Source organism: Coptis chinensis, chromosome 1 (assembly GCF_015680905.1).
Source record: "Coptis chinensis isolate HL-2020 chromosome 1, ASM1568090v1, whole genome shotgun sequence".
In the NCBI taxonomy this organism is placed as follows: Eukaryota; Viridiplantae; Streptophyta; class Magnoliopsida; order Ranunculales; family Ranunculaceae; genus Coptis; species Coptis chinensis.
The window spans coordinates 10,748,919-10,776,704 of record NC_141456.1 but is presented as its reverse complement, the minus strand read 5'-3'; the positions used below and the strand labels follow the sequence as shown (position 1 = coordinate 10,776,704).

At 38.4% G+C, this 27,786-nt stretch overlaps 1 pseudogene; it reads left to right on the top strand.

The window, feature by feature from the left end:
- Window positions 1-449: 449 nt before the first annotated feature.
- LOC147522062 (uncharacterized) overlaps window positions 450-27,786 on the top strand; it is a 39,710-nt pseudogene continuing 12,373 nt past the window's right edge.

Sequence of the window (27,786 nt, the reverse complement as noted above, 5' to 3'; positions counted from 1 at the left end):
GCAAAGATTTCTTCTTACAAGGTTGATAGTCGTGATTTTGTTGTGGACTTTGTGAAGTTGCTTGCTTGTCGTCACCTGGCGTCGCAAGTAGCCCTCGAAGGCTCACGCCAGAGATACGTCTCTTTCCTTTGTGGGGTTGAATTTTGTTTGTTTCGTGTGTTTTGTTTGTTTTATTGTTTCTTGCATTTAGGAAGGTTAAATCATATTGACCAGCCTTAGACATCTTGCATTAGGACAGGTTTTAGCCCGCTCACTAGGAAAGCCCTTTTTACACGTGGATCGAGTGACGGTGCTTTTGCACAAGAACTGGGAATCGTGTTATTTGGGTTTAGGAGCAAATATATTAAACAATATTTAAAATTCAATCTGGGTTGAAATATTTGTTTGGTATTGTTTGTGTGAGCATCATTTGCATAATTTATTAGAGTCTTAGGTTTTAGAAGTGGTTTATGATTGAGACTCGATCCGATAATCCAGAGTTAGCACCATTTGATTCAGAAATTGAATGGACACTCCATAGGAAGATTAGAAATCTCGCCGAGTTAGAGATACCCATAACCTTTGTCGGCAATACACCAATTTTTGCTGACATGGCTGACAATAATAATGACGTTGTTGCCCAAGTACCTAGGTCCATTAAGGAATTCATATATCCTACTAGGACAACTCGACCGTTTTGTATCATTCCCCCGCCGACCAATGCTAATCACTTTGAGTTAAAGCCCAATCTGCTTGGGCTACTTCCTAAGTTTAGGGGGACTGATGAGGAAGATCCATATCTTCATGTAAGGGAATTTGAAGATATTTGTGGGACTGTTAAACTTCAACAGTTTAGTGATGAGGCTATAAAGTTGAAACTATTCCCATTTTCTCTTAAGGAGAAAGTGAAGAGTTGGTTTCATACTCTTCCATCGAATTCCATAACGGGTTGGGAAAAGTTATGCGTTGTGTTTTTAAAAAACTTTTTCCCTAATCATAAGGCGACTGCTTTTAGAAAAAGTCTATCATCGTTTTGCCAAAATGATGGAGAGTCATTATGGAAGTGTATGGAGAGATTTAAGGACATGCTCTTGCAGTGTCCTATCCATGGCCTAGAGAAAGGTAGGATAGTCCAGATTCTCTATGAGGGTCTTGATTTTAATTCTAAGGCTATGATTGAGACCATGAGTACTGGAGATTTCTGTGATAAGACTGTATATGAAGCATGGACCTTTTTAGAAGAAGTCTCTGAAAAGGTCCAGCAATGGGAAACTAGCCGTGAGCCTAAGAAGGTGGCTAGTAGTACTACACAGAATGGTTTGTTCCATGTTGACAAGGAATTTGACACGAATGCTAGGATGGCCGCTTTAATTAGAAGAGTTGAAGTTCTCGAGCTAGAAAAAGAGACAAAGTCTCCAGCTTCGGTTAACAATATCGAGGCCCCTGGTTGTGTTTTGTGTGATAGTCTTGATCATGTTATAGATAATTGCCCTGGCATAACTGCACAAGTCAATACTTTTAATTCATACCAAAAACCAGGCAATAATCCTTTTTCTAACACGTATAACCCAGGGTGGCGTAACCACCCCAATTTGTCTTGGTCTAAGGGTATACATCAGGGAGGCCCCGTGGGTAACTCAAACCCAGTACTACAGTATGCACCTCAACCACCTAAACTTTCACCTATAGAAGAAGCCATTGCTTAATTATCACAAAACACCATTAAATTCTAGGAAACAACCCAACAGTTTATGCAAGCCAGTCAAACTGCTACTCAAGATAATGCTCAAGCTATTAGGAAGATTGAAGTCACCATAGGTCAAATTGCTAATACTTTGAATGAAAGGGACAAGGGTAGGTTTCCTAGTCAACCAGTGGCTAATCCAAAGGGACAGTATGAAATAGGCTCTAACTTGAGCCAAGAGCACCACCAGGAGCAAGCTAAGTCTATTACCATTCTTAGAAGTGGTAAACATATTGATAATAGGGTTGAGATGCCTAGGGATGTTGAGGTCAGATATGATCCTATAGAGTGTGAGGGCGAGAAGAGTGATGTAAGTGGTTCGAATAGTCATGATGCTTCTAAGAAGTGCTTAGAGCCTCCTACGTCTTTCGAGTCTAGTCATGTACCATCTTATATACCAAAAGCCCCTTTTCCTGAGAGGTTAGTTCAGGCTAAGAAAGGAAATACTTTTAATGAGATAATGGAGATGTTTAAGCAAGTTCATATTAATATTCCGTTACTTGATGCTATAAAACAAATTCCTTCTTATGCCAAGTTTCTTAAGGATATGTGTAAGCAAAAACGTAAGTTGAACGTGCATAAGAAAGCTTTCCTTACTGAGCAAGTGAGTTCGATTATTCAAAACCGCACTCCACCTAAGTTTAGAGATCCAGGATGCCTTACTATATCCTGTGTTATAGATGATCATATGATTGAGAAGGCATTACTTGATTTGGGGGCTAGTGTTAATTTGTTACCTTATTCAGTTTATTTACAACTTGGTCTTGGTAAATTGAAACCTACGCCGATTACACTTTCAACCGAGATAGTGCTGTTAGGGTTCCGATGGTATTGTTGAAGATGTTTTGATTCAAGTTGATAAATTTTATTTCCCAGTTGATTTTATTATTCTAGAAACACAACCTGTTCAAGATCTTAAACACCATATTCCTGTCATCTTAGGTCGTCCATTTTTGGCCACATCCAATGCCATTATTAACTGTCGTAATGGAGTGTTGAAGCTTTCTTTTGGTAATATGACTACAGAACTTAATGTGTTTAATGTGAGTCAACAACCTCCTGAACCTGATGATCTTTGGGATGTTAATCTTATTGACAGTGTGGTTCACAAGACTTTCTTGGAAAGTTATTCAGATGACCCTCTTGAGTCTTGTTTAACTCACTTTGGTGGTGATTTTGATGTGGATAAGTCTATTTGTGAAGTAAATGCTTTGCTTGATGCCACCTCAATCTTAGATACTAATAAGTGGAAAACCAAGGTAGAACCTCTTTCTCCTTCTGAGTCTAAACCAGTTCCTTCCATAGAGAGTCTTCCTAAACTTGAGTTGAAACCATTACCTGACACTCTTAAGTATGTCTTTTTGGGGCCTGATGAGACCTTTCCTATTATTATTGCTTCTAATCTTGATAGTGAACAAGAGAATAAATTGCTTAGAGTCCTTAGAGAGCATAAGGCGGCTTTAGGGTGGATGATAAAAGTAAAATTGATAATTTATCTACGAAATGAACGATGAACTCAAAACATAAGTAAACTAAAACTATCTTACGTGCTAGATTTCTTATCAAAGTTTCTACTCTCAATTCTATCGAAATAGAGTGGAGTAACAAATTCGTTCCACTCCTAGTTCTCTAGCATGGAGTGTTTTCTAATCTAATTAATCAGTCTTAAGTCTAATGAGAGCTTTACGAAGGGTGTTATACTACGATACAATATGAAATTGATTATGTTGAATTTAAACTACGAATGCTATGGAAATATGATTGTTTTTGAATCTAGATAAATGATTAGAGAGGAATTGAATCCACCTCGAATCCAACTTAATAACCTAGCATAGATTCTTGTATCTCGATTCTTACGTTCTTACGGCAAGAATTTCGAGTTCTAATCCCTAGTGTTCATGGCATTTCTACAAAATACTAACTAGCATGTGAGGTCGTCCACCCATTCTCATGGCGAGTCACGACCTTCTAGAGTGGAATAGATTCTACAACGCTACTACACTATACCACTAAGTTTTCATCAAAGCTTCATCAACCCCTCTAATGGAGGTTTTAGCCTTTAGTCATCAACCCATCATTTCCCATTGAATTATAACTACTCATCATATTAAAATTCTAACTTAACTAATTTAACTAACAATGTTTCAATCTACTTAAACTACGAAATGATAATCAACAAGAATTAGAACTAGATCTATAAATTGAAATGACAAAAATTGAAATTGACAAAATAACTATTTTATTTATCTAATCAATTAAGAACAATGATTCAAAGACTTAATCTAAAACAAGAATTGAAAATGGAACTTAAACTTAATTACTCTACTGAAAACTAGATCTAGAATTCTATATAGTTTTAGGTCTAACTAGCTACCCTTAACAAAGAGTCAAGCTCTTGTTTTTATACTTCTAGATCCAAAAATCGTGCATGGGCTTAGAGCCATATTTTGGGCCAGAGAATCAGTCCCAAAACCCAATTCTTTCAGTCCAAAAAGGCCTATTCAGCTGCAGTTGACTTCAACAGACTTTTCATCCACTTTTGCTCCTCTGATTCGGTCAAGGCTTAGACCATTGGAAATCTCTTTCCGAGCCGGTCGTTTTGACATAAGGTAGGCCTAATTCTGAGGTCTGAGTCCAAAGATACGGCATTTGGAAATTCTGCTGACTTTGTGTGCTATTTCTGCCTGTGTCGACTTTTCAGCTTTTGACCAAGCTTTAGAAAGGCTTTGTCTTCTTGAATCTTAGCCTTTAATCACAGAACTCCTTAGCAACCGACCTTTGCTCCTTTATCTCGCTAAAGTGGCACATTTCTGCACATAATGGACTTTGAAGCCTGAAATGCATAAAAAAACAAATGTCGGTACTAACTCTTAATTATTACTCATATAATTGGTCTAAAAGTATGATGGTTAAAGGGTTAAAACTACAGTTTTGGGCTCTTATCAAACCACCCCCAAACAGCATTTTGCTTGTCCTCAAGCAAAGATGAGAAATTAGAATAAGTGACCAAAAATGGAGTTCTATCTACTCTCGTTTCGCTGAGTGCGATTGCATTAACCATATGCAACAAGGCCTTAAACCACTAGGAATTCCCTAGTGGACGAAGTTATAGCCTGAGAGTTTTCGATGAAGGTACTCACAAACTTCATCTATACTACAACGACTAAGAAATAAAACTATTGTTTCCTCATTCATGTCTCAACTATCTATACATCTCACTAGCAATTGAATAAGAATAACCAAGTCAAAAACCTAAACTAATATATGCATAATAATCAATCATCTATGATACAAATATATATACTATGAGTAATACTATGAAATGCCTAATGGGTTTAGTTTGAAAACTCGAATAAGCGTCCTTAAGTAGGTCCTCACATAAATGTCAAGACAAAAACCACTCGATTTTTCCGCTCAAGTTTAAGCTACTCCGATTGTGCGGTGGGCACACTTTACCTTACAATCTCAATGACAAACAAGGAAAGCGAGTCGATCAAACACATCGCCACTTACTATCACACTAACCTATTCCTAATTGAGCTAGAGGTCTTTATTAGGTGTTGCGGGGATTAGGAGATGGTTTAAGAAGGAAGGAAATGGATATTCAAAAGGGCAAGTCTGAGATAATAGAGTATTTATATTATGTAACTTAGAGAAAACCTTGTTATTTTCTTTTGCTTCTATATACTTGGTTTCCATCCTTAGCCATATTTTCTTTTTCTTTTCTTTGGCTTTTGACTCCCTTTTATTCTATTTTTGGAGTTTTTATTTATTTCTATTTTTTTTTTCTTTTCCTTGGATGGAAACTTCTTTTCTTTTTGAAGCAACTAACTAATTTTTTGTTTACACAGGTTTTCTCTTCTTCTTTCTTCACTCATTCTATTCTCGGACTTATTCTAGATTGGGTAAGTTTTTTTTTTTTTTTTAACAGGGTAAAGGAATTGTGGTTTATGGAAGGCTAAAAGAAAGGCTCAGAGGGGCAACTAGCGGAAAATAATTCATAAGTTTGAATTTCTGGCTATATCGATCCAAAGAGGGCCTAAATTCTCGCTTAGGATATGGCATAGTGATCAAGCAAGTGGACGTGTGATTTCTCTATCCGGATTTTACTTCTCCCTTGTGTCATTTCTCAAATGTTTCGCTTCATATAAGGCTTTAGGCTATATTCTCACAGGATTTGTAGAATAAGTATTCTAGCCTAGATTTCAGAAACTTCCTGCTAACAATCATAGATACTCATGTAATATATTTATAGATAGATGCAAAGATTATTACCTACATATTAACCTAAGTTTCTAACAATTATTCTCGATGCAAAAGCTCATTGAGACTTCTAGATTGTTAAGAGCATAGAAAGAAAACAATACCAATATTCCTAAGTGTATAGCATAAACTTATTTATTTATATTTTTGAAATTTTTAACTTGAAAACAAATGCATATTATACATATCTATATCCTAACAGATGCCCTAATTACACGTGTTTCAATGCCCCCCCCAAACAAGAAGCATGCTTTGTCCTCAAAGCATTTAAATAAAGAGGGTAGAAAAATACCATGGAAACGCGTGAAATTCTGGAACATCTGCAAAACAAGATTAGAACATACTAATATAGGAAATAAAAATACTGATGCAACTCTATAAGAGTTCCACCCATTATGGGGTTAACAGAATTAATTTGCTTGGGACATAAGCAGACAATAACAAAACTAAAAACTTACCTTATTTCCCACTTAAGTATCCTCCTCCTCGTCAAAAGAGCGAGGTTCCTTCGCGATCCCTGCCGGTCCATTATAATTTGCCAAGCTTGCCGCCATGTATCATCTACTAATGCTAATGTTAAGTGTTATTATGTCCGATGGGGGATGCGGGCGACCAAATGAGGTCGCGCACCGCCATCCCGACCAAGTCATTATTATTGCGAACGAACGAACCCCAATTGGTGGGTCTCATGACTTCAACCCCTTTTCAATCTGCGGAATTGTGCATAGAATCTGGGGTAAACAACTACGCATGATACGGCTTACGGAACAAGCATAAGAAGATACTTATGCCTCATGCTTTGGGCTCTCTTAAGACTAGCGACTAAAACTTCGGGGGATGTTATATCGGGCGACGTCCTCATTAAAGCGAGGAAAATGTCACCAGCCGATCTTGTTTGCAGAAATGAGCGCCATTCCCCAAAATATTCATCGGGATGAATAACATGGTGGTGCCTACGTTTAGGGAAAGGCTACCAAGGGCAATGCTATATCGCCCCTGGTCCATTACTTGAAATACCCCTCCCCCATAATACTCATGGAAATATGTATAATCATAAAGGTATGCATTATCGGTCATATATGCCCATGTGTGAACAGGATCAGGTATTGGTAATCCTGAAACTAAAGCGACCACATTTTTATTGAATTTATGTGTCGTGTCATCGACTACGACGGAGAATAATTGTTCTCCATCCTGATTACAATAGAATTTAACGTGGTCGTAGAGATAAGCAGTAAGCTGTGGTGAATATGAATCGTCATCACTTACCAGTAGATGACGCCATCCTAACTGCAGGATCCTGTGTCGGAACCAATGTCCATAAGTTTCGGTTCCCAACACGTCTTCGAAAGACTGTTCAGGTATGACTATAGGAGATGTCATCACAACGACTCTTTGAACAGTACCAAAAATCCTGGAATGACCGTCAGAAAATTGGAAATTTCCGCGTTCCACGTATGTGGTGGTATGCTTCGCATAGAAGCGTTGTCGCTCGTGGGTTTTGCGATAACAGTGTTTGGGTTTGAAGTCGCTCTCCGCTGGCGCGCTGGCGAGCAAAATTTCGAAGTGTATGTATGCAGGAGCTCGGACGCGGCGCAGCGCTTCGTAAATCTTTGAAACGAAGTTTGGAGGAAAAAGAAGGAAAAACTTGGAGTGAAAGGTGAGGGATGATGGTGGGGTGTAGTGTGGTTTGTTAGTGTAGAATGAAGGGGGTTTAAATAGGTTCTATGCTTCCAAAACGAATCGGCAAGTTGCCAAATTGTTTAAAGGCAATTTCTGGAAATAGAAAGATTCCAAACCCGAAAACGGAAACAAACCATCTTCTTGATTTTCTAAAAATCCTGGTATATTTTATACCGGATTTAGAATAGTAACTTCTAAACTCTCCTAGATTTCATGCTACCACCACACATAATCATAGATATGCCGATATCGGCCAAATTCTCAACCTTTCTTCCAAGACAACTTTACAGCAGATGATCATATAACGACTTATGCTCGGTATAAATATTACCACCCCAAACAAATTCGGAAGGTGGGATTAATGATAAAAACAAGCGATTACTTTCGAAAATAACCAATTATATTAAAAATAAAATTTAAATCCAAACAACGTAAAACAAACACATTAATATTTAAATTTACTACTGAATTAAAATCCAACTAATAAAACAATCAAAACAATGAAATAACAGCGAACACAACTGATGGTGAACACCTAGTTTTGTGATGATGATGGACCCTGAGATGCAGATTGGTCTTGGGATGGAGAATGGCTTGAGCCATCTGTCCTTCGGCGACGACGCTCATGCCTCTCAGACTCGGCTGAAATAGAATCCTCCACGGGTGGCATGCGTCGTAGCATCTCTATTCGGAAGAAGCGCTGTGCTTCCATCTCAGTCCTGAGTACTGCATACTGGGCTTGTTGATGTTGGTGGATAGTCTCCATGTTAGACAAGATATCGTCCTGAACCCTTTCGAGCATTTCAAGTCTCGTCTGAAGGTTCGTTTGCTTATTTCGAACTACAATCTGTCTATCTCGGATATCTTCACAAATACCATAAACGCTTAGTATGAAGCGGTTTGCAACACTTGCATGCGTTCTAAATTAGAACTACAATTATCTAATGCATTGTCATCCAGACATGTCATATCCTCCCTTTCATCCTCCGACTCAACCACCTTTCCTTCAGACAACGGCCAAGTCTCTTGGATGCAATCCGTATAGATACTTGCATTAGAATGCAATTTGATCTTAATAGAAGCAGATTTTGCGACAGCTCTAAAGGAGAGCATGATCTTAGTGATCAATACGGGAAGAGGCGCCAAGCTTTTTCCCACTCCTCTAATCACATTAAACATTAAATCGAGGATGCAGAAATTATACTTATTTGTTTGCAAAATCCAGAGAACGTGCAGACATTGCAGACCGATATCGCTGACTTTGTCTTTGCCTAGGATGTTCCTACCAATCCACTGAGCTACAACCAGTTGATTGGTTCTCAGGGTTGACTGGCGGATGCAATGAGATGTCGGATTGTATTCACCCTCCACGATAGTATCTTTCATCAAAGCAGGAACTCCAATATACTGGGATTCCTGAATTGTCGTTACTAGGTTGCTTTCAAGCGTAATTCCTAACAGTTCAGCCAACAACTGTCTCGTTACTTCCCTCCTCATTCCTGCTAATTTTATGAAAATCCTATCCCCCTCCAATTCTCGCTTTTTATAAAACTGTTCTACCAAATCATAGTGATAGAACTCCTCAGTCGAGTACCACAGTCCGTTCCAATCCCTCCTAATCATCTCCATCGCCGTAAAATGGCGCTGAAATTTGTCGGTAAGAGAAACGCGTGCCCCGGCAAAATTCTTCGTCGTAGCGCCATTGAAGTTTTTGAGACAACTAATGGTTTTGTAGAGTGTGGGGGAGGCGAGTTTGAAGAAAACAACTAAAAACAACGGTGGTGGGGGTGGTGGCGGTGGTGGTCACTTGAATTGGTGGCTGTTTTCGGAGTTGGGGTGGTGGTGGTAATGGTTTGGAGAAGATTTTAGTTGGATTGAATTGCTTGGCGTGGGTGTAGTTAGGTTTTCTTCTCTCTCTCTTTTTTTATTTATTTTTTATTTATTTTTTATTTTGGTGTTCAAGGTTTGTTTTAAACCTTGGTAACTGGCGGGATTGGAAAAGGAAACACTATGCGTTTTTGGGAAGGAAGGAGACGCACAGACGTGCGTGCGGCTTGGGCCCAAGCCCAATTTGAATTCCGAAATTTTCCGATTTTTTGCGCAATTAAAAATTCAATTTGTAAACCGTTCGGGTCGATTTTGGCGAATGAGTTATGGAAATGATCAGTAGAGAATTTCCAATTCAATCATCCATAAAACACTCAATTCCAAACATGGGTGACGTATAAGAAGGTGGAAAACTCCTCGAAGTGTGTGTGTGACGTAAGTTATGCGAATGAAGGAAATCTAAGTTTAAGATAACGTCAACCCTTTTGAACTACAAGTAATGGGCCTAAGCAACACAAATGGAAAGTTCGAGCAATCCAAATGGACAGACCGATTGCCCACCCCCAAACAAATTTTTAAACACAAAATTTGTTCTAACGAGGGTCGTTTAAAGTCAGATTCCCAAGACTTGTTGGATTGCTATTTCTATGATTAAGAATTTTTTATTATTTATTTATTTATTTTAGTTTATTATAAGAAAAACGAAAAACAATAAATACATAATTCACCCCATAGAGGAACATGACTCAAAAACCGAGAAAACATGCAAAAGTGGAAAACGTGAATTATGTTAACCGTGGACTTAGGATCCGGTACTTACAGCCACACACTCCATAGGGAGGGCTCGGTTACCTGAATGGTGCACTTACCACTATATGGAAGTGAAAGGAAGTGCACCAATGACAAGGATCAATCCTCATAGAGAGGGTCCTGTAAAAGGACTTCCTCTACATCAGGGGACAGAAGTTCGTGAAAATGTTTTAACCGTTGACCATTAACTTGAAAGGTACTGTTGTCATTGGGATTTACCAAGGTGATTGCCCCGTAAGGGGTGACTTCAGTAACCAGAAAAGGACCAGACCAACGGGTTTTTAGTTTCCCTGGGAAAATATGTAGATGGGAGTTGTAAAGCAAGACCTTTTGACCGACCATAAACTCTTTGCGCAAGATTTGCTTATCATGAACACATTTCATGTTAGCTTTATAATCCTTCGCGAGATCGTAAGAATCGCTACGGATTTCTTCAAGCTCATTCAATTGCAACTTGCGTTTGACACCTGCCTCATAAATATTGAAATTAAGGCTTTTTATAGCCCACAGAGCACGGTGCTCTAATTCAACGGGCAAATGACATGGTTTCCCAAATACAAGTCTAAAGGGAGACATACCTATAGGAGTTTTGAAAGCAGTTCTATACGCCCATAAGGCATCCGATAGACGCTTCGACCAGTCTTTCCTATCAGGGTTTACTGTTGTTTCTAAAATCTTTTTGATTTCCCTATTAGAAACTTCTACTTGTCCGCTAGTTTGTAGATGATAAGGAGTTGCTACTTTGTGTGTAACTCCATACTTTTTCACTAGGGATGCAACAACTCTGTTGCAAAAATGTGTTCCACCATCACTAATGATGGCTTTAGGAATGCCAAACCGACAGAAAATATATTCTTTAATAAAAAATACAACGGTCTTATGGTCATTGCTACGGCAAGCTAGGGCCTTTATCCATTTAGACACGTAGTCCACGGGAACTAGAATATAAATGAAACCGTGGGAAACAGGGAAGGGACCCATGAAATCAATGCCCCAAACGTCAAAAATTTCTACTATCAAGACTGGATTTAATGGCATCATATTACGCTTTGTGATTAGCCCAAGTTGTTGGCAACGAATACACGTCTTGCAATGCACTTGGGCATCCTTAAAAAGGGTAGGCCAATAAAATCCACATTGAAGAACTTTAGCGGCTGTTTTCATCCCACTAAAATGGCCACCACACTTTTTGTCATGGCAGAACGATAGAACTTCATTATATTCATTTGGGGAATACAACGACGAATAATCTGATCCCACGCGATTGCTAAAAAGGTATGGCTCATCCCGGTGAGTATAACTTAACTCGGCCAAAAACTTCTTTACGTTCATTTCTTGACCAATTATAAGGCATAACATCAGCCGCTAAATAATTTACAATGTCAAAGATACCATGGTCTTTGAAAAAATAGCATACGAGATACTCATCGCGGGGGAAAAGAGTCGGTATGGACTCGGAATCACTCGATCGCCGTTTGTGAGTCTAGATAAGTGGTCGGCAACTACGTTTTCGACCCTCTTTTTGTCCTTTATTTCTAATGTGAACTCTTGCGGGGAGAAGGATCCATCGAGATTAATCTACGCTTAGCATCCTTCTTTGCAAGAAGGTACTTAATGGCTGCATGGTCCGTGTAAACTAAAGTTTTAGAACCAACCAAATAAGAACGAAACTTATCTAAAGCATAAATGGCGTCTAAGAATTCTTTTTTTGGTAGTTGAATAATTCCGTTGAGCATCGTTTAATGTTTTACTAGCATAATAAATAACAGTGGACTTATTATCCAGTTTTTGTCCCAAGACTGCACCAACGGCATAGTCACTAGCATCACACATGAGTTCGAAAGGTTTAGACCAATCGGGAGGCTGTATAATTGGTGCAGAGGTTAGGGCCGCTTTTAAAGTTTCAAAAGCCTGTTTACAGTTAAAATTAAAATCAAAGATTGCATCTTTCAAAAGCAGATTAGTTAAAGGCCTAGCTATTTTTGAAAAGTCTTTAATAAACCGCCTATAAAAACCTGTGATAAAAGTAAAATTGATATTTTACCTACGAAATGAACGATGAACTCAAAACGTAAGTAAAACTAAAACTTTCTTACTTGCTTATATTTTATCAAAGATTTCTACTCTCAATCCTATGAGATATAGTGGAGTACAGTGATTCGTTCCACTCCTAGTCCTTCCCCATGGAAATGATCTCTACGTATAAATAATCTACTTTAAAGTCTAATGAGAGATTTACGAAGTGGCAACTGGACTACGATGAAACTACCCACAAGATGCAACTAGTCGACTATTAGAACAACTATGAGAATGCTACGTTGATTCGATGATAAGGAGTTAGAGGGAGATTGATTCCACATTAACTCGACTTAATCCTATTACGATTTAATCGTCAGTAATCGAATTGAAGCGCCCCGAGAACAATTGGTTCTTCCTAATCCCTAATTACACATGGCATTTCTACCGGTTCATAACTAGCATGTGAGCGATTAAACCCATTCTCATGGTGAACTAATCGTTTCTAGAGTGGAAAGGAAATTACGACGACTTCTATGATGATAATCGGAATCAAGCTTTTTCATCAAGGCTTCTCAACCCCCTCTAATGGAGATTTAGCCGAGAATCATTACGCAATCATTTCCGATTAAATTAAAACTAAACATAATATAAAGAATTGAAATTTATTAATCTAAATTAAACAATAATTAAAATCTAATTAATAACTAAGAATTGAATAACAAGTAATAAATGAAATCTGATCTAACACAAATGTAAATGACAAGAATCGAAATTCACAAACTAGCTATTTTATTAATCAAACTAATTAAGAACAATGATTCTAAGAGTTTAATCTAAAACAAGAATTAGATTTGAAACTAAACTTAATTAAGAACAATTAAATCTAGATCTAGAAGCTATTCTAATGGCTACTTTCTATTCTAAGCTACTTTTATTTTCTAAATACCCTATCTACCATTAACAAAGAGTTAAGTTTTTGTTTTTATACTTTCAGATCCAAAAATCGTGCATGGGCTGGGAGCCATGTTTTGGGCCAGAGAATCAGGCCCAAAACCCAATTCTTTCAGTCCAAAAAGGCCTCTTCAGCTACAGTTGGCTTTAACAGACTTTTCGTCCACTTATCCTCTTCTGATTGGATCAAGGCTTAGACCATTGGAAAGCGCTTTTCGAGCCGGTCGTTTTGACATAAGGTAGGCCCCATTCCGAGGTATGAGTCCAAAGATATGGCCTTCGGAAGTTCTCATCGACTTTGTGTCTTTGTTTACGCCCAGCGTCGACTTTTCAACTTTTAACCGGGCTTTAGAAAGGCTTTGTCTTCTTTGAATCTTGGCCTTTAATCACGGAACTCCTTAGTAACCGACCTTTGCTCCTTTATCTCGCTAAAGTGGCACATTTATTTCGCACATAATGGACTTTGAAGCCCGAAATGCATAAAAACAAATGTCGGTGTTAACTCTTAATTATTACTCACATAATTGGTCTAAAAGTATGACTATTATAGGGTTAAAACTAGAGTTTTGGGCTCTTATCAAACCACCCCAAATAGCATTTTGCTTGTCCTCAAGCAGAGATGAAATTAGAATAAGTGACCAAAATGGAGTTTTAACTACTCTCGTTTATTTGAGTCGCGATTGCATTGACCATATGCAACAAGGCCTTAAACCACTAGGAATTCCCTAGTGGACGAGTTATAGCCTCGTGAGAGTTTTCGATGAAGGTACTCACAAACTTCATCTATACTACAACGACTAAGAAATAAAACTATTGTTTCCTTATTCATGCTCTAAATTAACTATATACCTCTCACTAGCAATGCATATAGAGTAATCAAGTGAAACCTAAGCTAATATATGCATAATAATCAATCATCTACAATAAACATATATACAATGAGTAATACTATGAAATGCCTAGCAGGTTCATTTCTGAAACTTCGGGATAGCATCCTTAAGTAGGTTCTCACAATAATAGTCAAGATACAACACTCACGATTTTTCCACTCAAGTTCATTTACTCCTCGTAATGCAAGTGGGCACACTTTACCTTACAATCTCAATAACAACAAAGGAAGCCGGAGTCGATCAAACACATCTGCCACTTACTATCACACTAACCTATTCCTAATTGAGCTAGAGGTCTTTATTAGGTGTTGCGGGGATTAGGAGATGGTTTAAGAAGGAAAGAAATAGATATTCAAAAAGGACAAGTCTGAGATAATAGAGTCTTTATATTATGTAACTTAGAGAAAATCTTGTTATTTTCTTTTGCTTCTATACCTTGTTTCCATCCTTAGCCATATATATATATATATTTTTTTTTCTTTGGCTTTTGACTCTTTTTATTCTATTTTTGGAGTTTTTATTTTATTTCTATTTCTATTTTTCTTTTCTTTGGATGGATCTTCTTTTCTTTATTTTCTGAAGCAATTAACTAACTTTTGTATACACATGCTTTCTCTTCTTCTTTCTTCCTCATTCTATTCTCAGACTTATCTAAATTGGGTAGGTTGATTTTTTTTTTTTTTTTTTTTTTTTTTTTTTTTTTTTTTTTTTTTTTTTAATTTTATTTTGAAAGGCTAAAGAAAGGTTCAGAAGGGCGACTAGCGGAAAATAATTCATAGGTTTGAATTTTTGGCTATATCGATCCAAAGAGGGCCTAAATTCTCGCTTAGGATATTGTTTAGTGATCAAGCAAGTGGACGTGTGATATCTCTATCCGGATTTTACTTCTCTCTTGTGTCATTTCTCAAATGTTTCGCTCATATAAGGCTTTAGGCTATATTCTCACAGGATTTGTAGAATAAGTACTCTAGCCTAGATTTCAGAAACTTACTGCTAACAATCATCGATACTCATGTAATATATTTATAGATAGATGCAAAGATTATTACCTACATATTAATCTAAGTTTCTATAAATTATTCTGATGCAAAAGCTAAGTGAGATTTCTAGATTGTTAAGAGCATAGAGAAGAAAAACAATACCACTATTCCTAAGTGTATAGCATGAACTTAATTATTTATATTTTTGAATTTTTGAAATTTTAACTAGAATACAAATGCATATTATACTTATCTATATTCTAACAGATGCCTTAATTACACGTGTTTCTATGCCCCCCCCCAAACAAGAAGCATGCTTTGTCTTCAAAGCATTTAAATAAAGAGGGTAGGAAAAATACAATTGAAACGCGTGAAATTCAGGGATATTTGCAAAACAAGGTTAGAACGTACTAATATAGGTAATAAAAACTGACGCAACTCTATAAGAGTTCTACCCATTATGGGGTTAACAAGAATGAAATTGCTTGGGACATAAGCAGACACTAACTAGAATGAAACTTACCTTATCTCCCGCATTACTCATTATCTTTCTCATTCTCTTCTTCCATAAAGAAGTGAGGTTCCTTCGTGTCCTGCCATGCCATGATAATTTGCCAGGCTTCCCGCCATTTATCATCTATTATTGCTAACCTATTAAGAGCCACTTGGTCTGACGGGGTGTAGGGTGCAACCTGATGAGGTTGTATCCTCCACCCTTGCCAAGTCATTGCATGGAAAGATCAAATAATACTATTGGTGGGTCGCACAGTGTCGACCATAATCCAATCCGTGAAACATGTACAAAAAATAGAAAAGAAACATAGCATAATACGGGAAATTAGAACAGGCATAAGAAGGTACTTATGCCTCATGCTATGGGATCGAGCTAAACTAGACATCAAGGTTCGGGGAAGGTCATGACACATACGTCCCGTGGCTAAAGCAAGGAAAGCGGCTGCAAGTGGCATCATTCACGTAAGAAAAACGCCATTCCCTAAAATGTTTAGCATGATCCAAAACATAATAGTTCCTATGTTCATGGACAAAGGCTACCAAAAGCGCGACGTTATATTCCCCTTGGTCCTCTATATGGAAAATGCATCGCGCCATACGACTCATGCAAAACTTCGTAAATGTAGACATACATATTATCTACCCAATAGCACCATGGGTCTTGTATTTCAGAGGGCATAGCAAGTCCAAGAACAAATGCTCGCAAGAACACGGTAATTTCCATTGGTTCATTATCAATGTTGATGGAGAACACTTGTTCTCCATCCGGTCTTTCAAAGAAAATACTGAGTTATCGTAAAAATAAGATGCTAGTGTTGGAGAATAAAGTGCATCAGGTCTTACCATAAGCGGCTCCCACCAACGCGTATGTGATCGCCTCATGAAAACCAAGTACCATAAGTAGTGCTTTGGAACAAATCTTGAAAGACTGTGCGGTATCAATGTTGGAGATGTCATCTCAAAATTACGCTCTGGAATAGGCTGCGAATGATCCGAAAACTACCATGAGAAAACTGGAATTTTTCGGGCGCCGCGAGGAAGTAGCGAGCGAAGCTCTCTTAGGTGCGAAGTCGCTCTGAAGTTTTGAAAATCAGTGTTTGGCTGGTCGGTCAGCTTCGGCACGAAGTCGCGCTCGACAAAAATTCAGAAAAAAAAGCGAAAGTGCCCTCCTAGGAAGCTGAAAGTCGCCGGAGTTCTTTGAAACTTCGGAAAATGAGCTAAAACTTGGGAATCGCGGGGAGTGAAAGGTGAGTGATGGAGGTTAGGGGGTAGTGTGAGTTGTGAGTGTAGAATGTATGAAGTTTATATAGGTTTTAAGTTGCTAAAGCGGATCGGGAAGTTGCCAAAAGTATTTACGGCGGTTTCGGAAATCCTAAAATTTCCAAACCCAAAGCGGAAACAAATCATTTTCTTGATTCTAAATCAAACCTAGTATCTTTTAGGTTGAATTTATGATAGAATCTACCTATTTAATCGATATTTCATCCAACCATGATACTTATTCATAGATATGCCTAAACGGCCATATTTTCACCTTGACTCCGCAATAAATTCTAAGACGAGGGTCATATAAAAATCATGCTGGAATAGATAAAACCACCCCCAAACAATTTGGGAAGGTGGGATCAATATTAAACAACCACGCATAATGAAAATAACCGCATTATATTAAAAATTTCATTCGAAGTACATTTCACTACAAAATTCAAATTACGGAAATAAAACTTACATTAAAATAAATGACAACAATGAAACTACAATTAAACATAGAAACATCAAACGATGCTATCTCTAACCACTCCGGTACTGGTAGCGGAGGGTTCACGGTCTGGAGATGGCTCCTGGGCTCTTGATGGACCAGCACCATTCGTCTTTCGGCGACGGCGCTCGTGTCTCGATGCTGTATCCTCAGAAGGAGAATCCCCGTGAGGTGGGAATCGTGCAAGCATGTCTTCCCGGAACTGGCGCTGAGCTTCTAGCTCGGCCCTCATTTGTTCCCACCTCTCATCCTCTCTCTGTGTACGGATCTCAAAGTTATGATGAATCGTTGCCTGTCGAGTCCGGAGGTCTTCGCAGATAGTGTTGAAGCTTAGCGATGCCACGATGAATCACAGCCATGCGTTACGCATCGACCGGCCTCTCCAAGGCATCCGCATCAAAACACGTCAAGTCCTCCTCATCCTCCGAAGCATTCTCATTTCCCCCATCCTCCTCAGCATTCTCGTTTCCACCATCTTCCTCATCCTCTACCCTATCCTCTGGCAACCTCCAAACTCGTTGGACACACTCCTTATAGATACGAGGGTTTCGGTGTAGGGTGATGTAAGTCCTATCAGTCGCCTGAGCTACTCTCAACTTCAGCATGATCTTGGTTATTAACACAGGGAGAGGTGCAACAGACTTCCCTACTTCCCTAATCATGCTAAGCAAAAACTCCAAGATACAGAACTCGTACTTCTGCTCTGGAGTATCCATAAGATGTGGAGGCAGTTCAGGCCGATGTCGCTGACCTTCTCCTTAACAATGAACGATTAACAGTAATTTTACGTATTCTAACTATCTATGCGTAAACACAAATAATCAATTTACGTAAATACGTGTTTATATCAATATTCCTACTCTCAATAATGAAGTAATATCAGAGAGTCAGGATTCATTCTACTCTTAAACCCTCAAGACTTAAATAGAATTCAACTACTCGACACAAAGAACAATGTGAGAGTAATGTGTTATATGAAATATCTAATCTACGATTATACTATCATTTCCCAAGCAAATCAAACAAGACATGGTATAAAGGTTTGAACTTTGCTTGTTCGAATTCAAAAGGAAACTACTAATGTAAGAATTGATTTAAACTAATAGTGACAAATACTAAATCAATGAATTGCAATAGATGTTAATGGAAAATGAAACTAGATTATCAAAAACAATTAACTTTATTAATCTAATGAAAAGTAACAATGATTCAATAATCTATATTAAAACAAGGTATGAAAACTAATTAATTAATGCAATAAAACTCAAAACTAGATCTAGATCTATCTTTTTCTAACCCTAAACTCCATTAACATTAGTTTTCCTAACCTAACTTATTTTCTAACCTAACTATCTACCATTAACAAAGAGCTAAGCTTTTGTTTTTATATGTTCAGATCCAAAAATCGTGCATGGGCTTGGAGCCACGTTTTGGGCCAGAGAATCAGGCCCAAAACCCAATACTTTCAGTCCAAAAAGGCCTCTTCAGCTGCAGTTGATTTCGACAGAATTTTTGCCCACTTCTACTCCTCTGATTGGGCCAAGGCTTGGACCATTGGAAAAGATCTTTCCGAGCCGGTCGTTTTGACGTAAGGTAGGCCCAATTCTGAGGAATGAGTCCAAAGATATGGTCTTCGGAAGTTCTGTTGACTTTGTGCACTGTTTCTGCCCGCGTGGGCTTTGACTTTTCATCTTTTGACTGGGCTTTACAGAGGCTTTGTCTTCTTGGAAATTGGCCTTTAATCATAGAACTCCTTAGCAACCGACCTTTGCTCCTTTATCTCGCTAAAGTGGCACATTTCTGCACATAATGGACTTTGAAGCCTGAAATGCATAAAAACACGTAATCAGTATTAACTCTTACTTATTATTCACATAATTGGTCTAAAAGTACGATTGTTAAGGGGTTAAAACTACAGTTTTGGGCTCTTATGATAAAAGTAAAATTGATATTTTACCTACGAAATGAACGATAAAACTCAAACCGTAAGTAAACTAAAACTTTCTTACTTGCTTATATTTTATCAAAGATTTCTACTCTCAATCCTATGAGATATAGTGGAATAGAGTGATTCGTTCCACTCCTAGTCCTTCCACATGGAAATGTTCTCTACGTATAAATAATCTACTTTAAAGTCTAATGAGAGATTTACGAAGTGGCAACTGGACTACGATGCAACTACCCACAAGATGCAACTAGTCGACTATTAGAACAACTATGAGAATGCTACATTGATTCGATGATAAGGAGTTAGAGGGAGATTGATTCCACCTTAACTCGACTTAATCCTATTACGATGAATCGTCAGAGTAATCGAATGAAGCGCCCAGAACAATTGGTTCTTCCTAATCCCTAATTACACATGGCATTTCTACCAGTTCATAACTAGCATGTGAACGATTAAACCCATTCTCATGGTGAACTAATCGTTTCTAGAGTGGAAAGGAAATTACGATGACTCTACGATAATCGGAATCAAGCTTTCATCAAGGCTTCTCAACCCCCCTCTAATGGAGGTTTAGCCGAGAATCATTACGCAATCATTTCCGATTAAATTAAAACTAAACATAATATAAAGAATTGAAATTTACTAATCTAAATTAAACAATAATTAAAATCTAATTAATAACTAAGAATTGAATAACAAGTAATAAATGAAATCAGATCTAACACAAATGTAAATGACAAGAATCGAAATTCACAAACTAGCTATTTTATTAATTAAACTAATTAAGAACAATGATTCTAAGAGTTTAATCTAAAACAAGAATTGGATTTGAAACTAAACTTAATTAAGAACAATTAAATCTAGATCTAGAAGCTATTCTAATGGCTACTTTCTATTCTAAGCTACTTTTATTTTCTAACTACCCTATCTACCATTAACAAAGAGTTAAGCTTTGGTTTTTATACTTTCAGATCTAAAAATCGTGCATGGGCTTGGAGCCATGTTTTGGGCCAGAGAATCAGGCCCAAAACCCAATTCTTTCAGTCCAAAAAGGCCTCTTCAGCTGCAGTTGGCTTCAACCGAATTTTCGTCCACTTTTCCTCTTCTGATTGGATTAAGGCTTAGACCATTGGAAAGCTCTTTCCGAGCCAGTCGTTTTGACATAAGGTAGGCCCCATTCTGAGGTCTGAGTCCAAAGATATGGCCTTCGGAAGTTCTGCTAACTTTTGTCTTTCATTTTACGTTTACGCGTCGACTTTTCAGCTTTTGACCGGGCTTTAGAAAGGCTTTGTCTTCTTGAATCTTGGCCTTTAATCACGAAACTCCTTAGTAACCGACCTTTGCTCCTTTATCTCGCTAAAGTGGCACATTTCGCACATAATGGACTTTGAAGCTGAAATGCATAAAAACACGTGTCGGTGTTAACTCTTAATTATTACTCACATAATTGGTCTAAAAAAGTATGACTATTCTGGGGTTAAAACTACTGTTTTAGGCTCTTATCAAACCACCCCCAAACAGCATTTTGCTTGTCCTCAAGCAGAGATGAGAAATTAGAATAAGTGACCAAAAAATGGAGTTTTAACTACGCTCGTTTCGCTGAGTGCGATTGCATTGACCATATGCAACAAGGCCTTAAACCACTAGGAATTCCCTAGTGGACGAGTTATAGCCTCGTGAAAGTTTTCCAGTGAAGGTACTCACAAACTTCATCTATACTACAACGACTAAGAAATAAAACTATTGTTTTCTTATTCATGCTCTAAATTAATTATACCTCTCACTAGCAATGCATATAGAGTAATCAAGTCGAAACCTAAGCTAATATATGCATAATAATCAATCATCTACAATAAACATATATACAATGAGTAATACTATGAAATGCCTAGCAGGTTAGTTTTGAAACTTCGGGATAAGCGTCCTTAAGTAGGTTCTCACAATAATAGTCAAGATACAACACTCGATTTTTCCACTCAAGTTCCGCTTACTCCGATTAATGCAGTGGGCTTTACCTTACAATCTCAATAACAACAAGGAAGCCGGAGTCGATCAAACACATCTGCCACTTACTATCACACTAACCTATTCCTAATTGAGCTAGAGGTCTTTATTAGGTGTTGCGGGGATTAGGAGATGGTTTAAGAAGGAAAGAAATGGATATTCAAAAAGGACAAGTCTGAGATAATAGAGTCTTCATATTATGTAACTTAGAGAAACCCTTGTTATTTTCTTTTGCTTCTATACTTTGTTTCCATCCTTAGCCACATTTTTTTTCTTTTTCTTTTCTTTGGCTTTTGACTCCCTTTTATTCTATTTTTGAAGTTTTTATTTTATTTATTTTTTTATTTTTCTTTTCTTTGGATGGAACTTTTTTTCTTTATTTTCTGAAGCAATTAACTAACTTTTGTATACACAGGTTTTCTCTTCTTCTTTCTTCCTCATTCTATTCTCAGACTTATCTAAATTGGGTAGGTTGATTTTTTTTTTTTTAATTTTGTTTTGTTTTGTAACAGGGTAAAGGATTTGTGGTTTATGAAAGGCTAAAGAAAGGTTCAGAGGGGAGACTAGCGGAAAATAATTCATAGGTTTGAATTTTTGGCTATATCGATCCAAAGAGGGCCTAAATTCTCGCTTAGGATATTGTTTAGTGATCAAGCAAGTGGACGTGTGATATCTCTATCCGGATTTTACTTCTCCCTTGTGTCATTTCTCAAATGTTTCGCTCATATAAGGCTTTAGGCTATATTCTCACAGGATTTGTAGAATAAGTACTCTAGCCTAGATTTCAGAAACTTACTGCTAACAATCATCGATACTCATGTAATATATTTATAGATAGATGCAAAGATTATTACCTACATATTAATCTAAGTTTCTAAAAATTATTCTGATGCAAAATCTACGTGAGATTTCTAGATTGTTAAGAGCATAGAGAAGGAAAATAATACCACTATTCTTAAGTGTATAGCATGAACTTAATTATTTATATTTTTGAATTTTTGAAATTTTAACTAGAATACAAATGCATATTATACATATCTATATTCTAACAGATGCCTTAATTACACGTGTTTCTATGCCCCCCCCCAAACAAGAAGCATGCTTTGTCCTCACAGCATTTAAATAAAGAGGGTAGGAAAAATACCATTGAAACGCGTGAAATTCAGGGATATCTGCAAAACAAGGTTAGAACGTACTAATATAGGTAATAAAAACTGACGCAACTCTATAAGAGTTCTACCCATTATGGGGTTAACAAGAATGAAATTGCTTGGGACATAAGCAGACACTAACTAGAATGAAACTTACCTTATCTCCTGCATTACTCATTCTCTTCTACCATAAAGAAGTGAGGTTCCTTCACGTCCTGCCATGCCATGATAATTTGCCAGGCTTCCCGCCATTTATCATCTATTATTGCTAACCTATTAAGAGTCGCAGTGCGGCGGGGTGTAGGGTGCAACCGATGAGGTTGTATCCTCCACCCTTGCCAATCATTACCGCGGAAAGATCGAATAATACTATTGGTGGGGCGCGATTAATCGGCCGTAATCCAATCCGTGAAGCGTGTACAAAAATAGGAAAGAAACATAGCATATCACGGAAATTAGAAGGAAGGGCATAAGAAGGTACTTATGCCTCATGCTATGGGATCGAGCTAAACTAGACATCAAGGTTAGGGAAGGTCATGACACATCGCCCCGTGGCTAAAGCAAGGAAGACGCTGCAAGTGGCATCATTCACAGAAGAAAAACGCCATTCCCCTAAAATGTTTAGCATGATCCAAAACATAATAGTTCCTATGTTCATGGACAGGCTACCAAAGGCGACGTTATATTCCCCTTGGTCCTCTATACGGAAAATGCAGCCATACGACTCATGCAAAAACTCGTAAGTGTAGACATACATATTATCTACCCAATAGCACCATGGGTCTTGTATTTCAGCGGGCATAGCAAGTCCAAGAACAAATGCTCGCAAGAACCTGGTAATTTCCATTGGTTCATTATCAATGTTGATGGAGAACACTTGTTCTCCATCTGGTCTTTCAAAGAAAATACAGTTATCGTAAAAATAAGATGCTAGTGTTGGAGAATAAAGTGCATCAGGTCTTACCATAAGCGGCTCCCAGCCAACGTATATGATCGCCTCGCGAAACCAAGCACCATAAGTAGTGCTTTGGAACAAATCTTTGAAAGACTGTTCCGGTATCAATGTTGGAGATGTCATCTCAAAATTACGCTTTGGAATAGCTGCGAATGATCCGAAAACTACCCGCAGAAAACTAGAATTTTTCTGGTGCACGGAAGTCAGGGCACGAGTGCGCTCTGAAGTTTTGGAAATCCAGTGTTTGAGCGCGGGTCGCGCTCAGCTTGGGCACGAGTGCGCTCGACAAAAATTCAGAAAAAAAAATTGCAGAGCACGAGTGCGCTCGGAGTTGCTGAAACTCGGAAAATGAGCCGAAACGTGGGAATCGCGGGAGTGAAAGGTGAGTGATGGAGGTTAGGGGTAGTGTGAGTTGTGAGTGTAGAATGTATGAAGTTTATATAGGTTTTAAGTTGCTAAAACGGATCGGGAAGTTGCCAAAAAGTATTTCTGGGCGGTTTCGAAATCCTAAAATTTCCAAACCGAAAGCGGAAACAAATCATTTTCTTGATTCTAAATCAAACCTAGTATCTTTTAGGTTGAATTTATGATAGAATCTACCTATTTAATCGATATTTCATCCTACCATGATACTTATTCATAGATATGCCTAAACGGCCATATTTTCACCTTGACTCCGCAATAAATTCTAAGACGAGGGTCATATAAAAATCATGCTGGAATAGATAAAACCACCCCCAAACAATTTGAGAAGGTGGGATCAATATTAAACAACCACGCATAATGAAAATAACCGCATTATATTAAAAATTTCATTCGAAGTACATTTCACTACAAAATTCAAATTACGAAAATAAAACTTACATTAAAATAAATGACAATAATGAAACTATAATTAAACATAGAAACATCAAACGATACTATCTCTAACCACTCCGGTACTGGTAGCGGAGGGTTCACGGTCTGGAGATGGCTCCTGGGCTCCTGATGGACCAGCACCATTCGTCTTTCGGCGACGGCGCTCGTGTCTCGATGCTGTATCCTCAGAAGGAGAATCCCCGTGAGGTGGAAATCGTGCAAGCATGTCTTCCCGGAACTGGCGCTGAGCTTCTAGCTCGGCCCTCATCTGTTCCCACCTCTCATCCTCTCGGTAATGCGGATCTCAAAGTTATGATGAATCGTTGCTGTGTCGAGTCGGAGGTCTTCTAATAAAATAGTGTTGGCTTAACATGCCCGATGAATCACAGCCATGCGTTAGCGTCGACCGACACCTCTCCAAGGCATCCGCATCAAAACAAGTCAAGTCCTCCTCATCCTCCGAGGCATTCTCGTTTCCCCCATCCTCCTCAGCATTCTCGTTTCCACCATCTTCCTCATCCTCTACCCTATCCTCTGGCAACCTCCAAACTCGTTGGACACACTCCCTATAGATGCGAGGGTTTCGGTGTAGGGTGATGTAAGTCCTATCAGTCGCCGGAGCTGCTCTCAACCCGACATGATCTTGGTTATCAACCACGGGGAGAGGTGCAACAGCGGACCCCACCCCCCTAATCATGCTAAACAAAACTCCAAGATCTGAGAACTTCGTACTTCGCTCTGGAGTATCCATAAGATGTGGAGGCAGTTCGGGCCGATGTCGCCGACCTTCTCCTTCCCGGGGCGTTAGACCAATCCCGGGCTGCGGCCGGTGGTTGGTTCTAAGGGATGCGGCGAACACAATCGCGATCTCGCATTGTAGTTCCTTCGATGCTTATCCGCGTTCATCAATGGTTCTACCCCATTATATTGGGACTCCTGCAACGTGACATCGGATGGATTCTAGGCGAAATGCCTAGAATCTCAGCCAACAACCCAGTAGTCACTTCCTTCCTCCTCTTCGCCACTATTACAAAAATCCTAGTCCCCTCCAACTCCCTCGTATTGTAGAACCGTCGGACTAAGTCTTCGTGGTAATAGGCTTCAGTCGAGTACCATAAACTATTCGGTCTCTATCGATCATTTAAATCACCGTAAAAGCGGCGAAGTGGTCGCCGATAAAGCTTGCTCCGGTAAAATTCGGTGGTGTTGAGCCATTGGAAGTTTGAAAATGGTTTGAGGTTTGTAGAAGGTAGGGGGAAGCAATGAGGGACACCTCACTAAAAAGAACGATGGTGGTGGTGATGTGGTGGCGCGGCAGCACCAATTTTTTGGATTTTCCGGTTGTTTTTGTTGATGGAAATTGGCGGGGGTTGTGGGGTAGCGCGGTTGGAGTAGATTTGGGTTGGGTCTTGGATTGTGGGCGTGGGTAAATTTCGTTTTCTTTTTAATTTTATTTTGTTTTAGGATTTTGGAGCTTTGGTGGCGTTAATGGCGGTTTTGAGAAGATGACCGCGACTGTTGGGCTAAGGTAAAGGCCTTGTCGCGGCTGCCTGTGGGCTGGTTGGTATGAGTTGGGCCCAAGCCCAATTTGAAATTTTTGATTTTTTTCGGTTTTTCGCGAAACTTCAAATCAAAATTGCCGCTTCGTTACCGGTCTGATTTTTGTGAATGAGATATGGAAATGATCAGGAGAGAATTTCCAATCTAATGATCCATAAAACACTCTAATCTAACCGTGGATGACATATAAGATAGTGGAAATGCCTCGAAGTGCGTGCATGACGTACGTTATGCGAACAATTGAACTCTAAATTCATGGATTATGTCAACCCGAATCGTAATACAATTAAACGGCCTAAGCAACTGTAATGGGACATAAACATTCTAGGACGGAAAAACGAACACCCTACCCCCAAACAAATTTTTTACAACGAAGCTTAGAAAATTTGTTTTTAGCAGTGGGTCTTTTAAAGTCAGATTCCCGAGACTTCCTATATTACTATGTTTATTCTTTAATATATATATATATATATATATATATATATATATATATATTTTTTTTTTTTTTTTAATTTTTTTTTTAATTTTTTTTAAAAAAAAAAAAAACAATAAACAAGAAAGACATAATTCACCCCATAGAGAAACATGACTAAAAAATCTGAGAAAACATGCAAGAGTGGAAAACGTGAATTATGTTTAAACGTGGACTTAGGATTCGGTACTTCAGTACCACACACTCCCATAGGGAGGGCGGTTACCTTAATGGTGCACTCACCAATATATGAAAATGAAAGGAAATGCACCAAACACAAAAGTTGAGTCGTTTATAGTCAGATACTGGAGACTTTATCTAAACATATGTATGAACATGCAATTTATCATATATCAACAACCGAAATAGTTGTGGATCATTCCATAAATAAATATCACAGAAAACATATCCAAACACAATCAAGCACCAAGATTTCCTATGACGCAACCTAGTGAAATGAAAGCGAAGTCGGATAACCCTATTACGTAACCTAGCATGCACCTTCTTTTTCATTTTTGAATGAGTGGGTGTTCTAGTAAATAAGTGTGTAAAAGTGGATGGTTGTAGAGAATATGGTGGATATGGGTAAGTTGTAGAAAGAAAGCATGGAAAAAATGAGGATGTGGGTTTAGCACAAAACTCATTCATAGTGTAGGTAGGGACTGTTTCAAGTCTAAAAATGAAGGTGTTAAATGCTTTTGTCTTCTGAAGTATTTGTTTACTAGGTGGATTTAAAAACTTATGAAGCACAGAAGAAACAAAAGGATCGAGTGCAAACTCGAGATTCCTTTGAAAGGGTGGAAGGAGGGGAGTCGAGGTGGATGTTGTGCAAAGTAGTTCTTGATAGGGTGAATCATCACCTGCTCTAAGAAACTCATCGAATTGCTCATCTAGATTGGTCATATCCTCGTTACTATGATAGTCCTCTACATCTTTGAGAAAGTCATCTATCTCCTCCTCATCCGTAATATGTGTATCGACTAGTGTAGGGATGGAAATGTTGGAGTCTGAACTTCCAAAGGAAAGAAATTTGGGCATATGATTATCAGGGAACGTGTTGTTGAAATAATCTCGAGCAAAGCTCTCGATCATGCTAACCTCTCCATCCATAGACGAATCGGGTAACTGTGTCTTTGTTTTAAAAACATTGACTTCAATGACAAGATGGCCAAAAGACATGGACATTGAACCATCGCTGCAATTAATGGCGCGCATTGGCTGTTGCCGAGGGAAAGGACGCCCTAAGATGTTCGGGACAGAGTCGTTAACGATTTCTGTATCGAGGATGACAAAATCAGCCGGATAGTAGAAATCCTGAATTTTTACCAGAACATTTTTGACGACACCCTTAGGATACTTAATAGACCGATCAGCTAATTGCAACGTCATTTTAGTGGGTTGCATCTCGTCTAGACCTATT